Below are 322 nucleotides of genomic sequence, written 5' to 3'. Positions count from 1 at the left end.
TCTAGACCATCAGCTCAAAACTACCTTCCCTCTAGACCATCAGCTCAAAACTACCTTCCCTCTAGACCATCAACTCGAAACTACCTTCCCTCTAACCCATCAGCTCAAACTACCTTAGTTTTGAGCTGATGGGTTAGAGGGTTAGAGGGAAGGTAGTTTTGAGCTGATGGGTTAGAGGGAAGGTAGTTTTGAGCTGATGGTCTAGAGGGAAGGTACCCATCAGCTCAAAACTACCTTCCCTCTAACCCATCAGCTCAAAACTGTTTTTGTTTTTTTATTAATTGTTCTGGTTCAGAACAATTTGTCTTCTTTAAGTTTCACA

Source organism: Limulus polyphemus, unplaced genomic scaffold (genome assembly GCF_000517525.1).
Source record: "Limulus polyphemus unplaced genomic scaffold, Limulus_polyphemus-2.1.2 Scaffold5405, whole genome shotgun sequence".
NCBI lineage: Eukaryota > Metazoa > Arthropoda > Merostomata > Xiphosura > Limulidae > Limulus > Limulus polyphemus.
The sequence above is the reverse complement of the archived record's forward strand: the minus strand, read 5'-3'. Positions refer to the sequence as shown.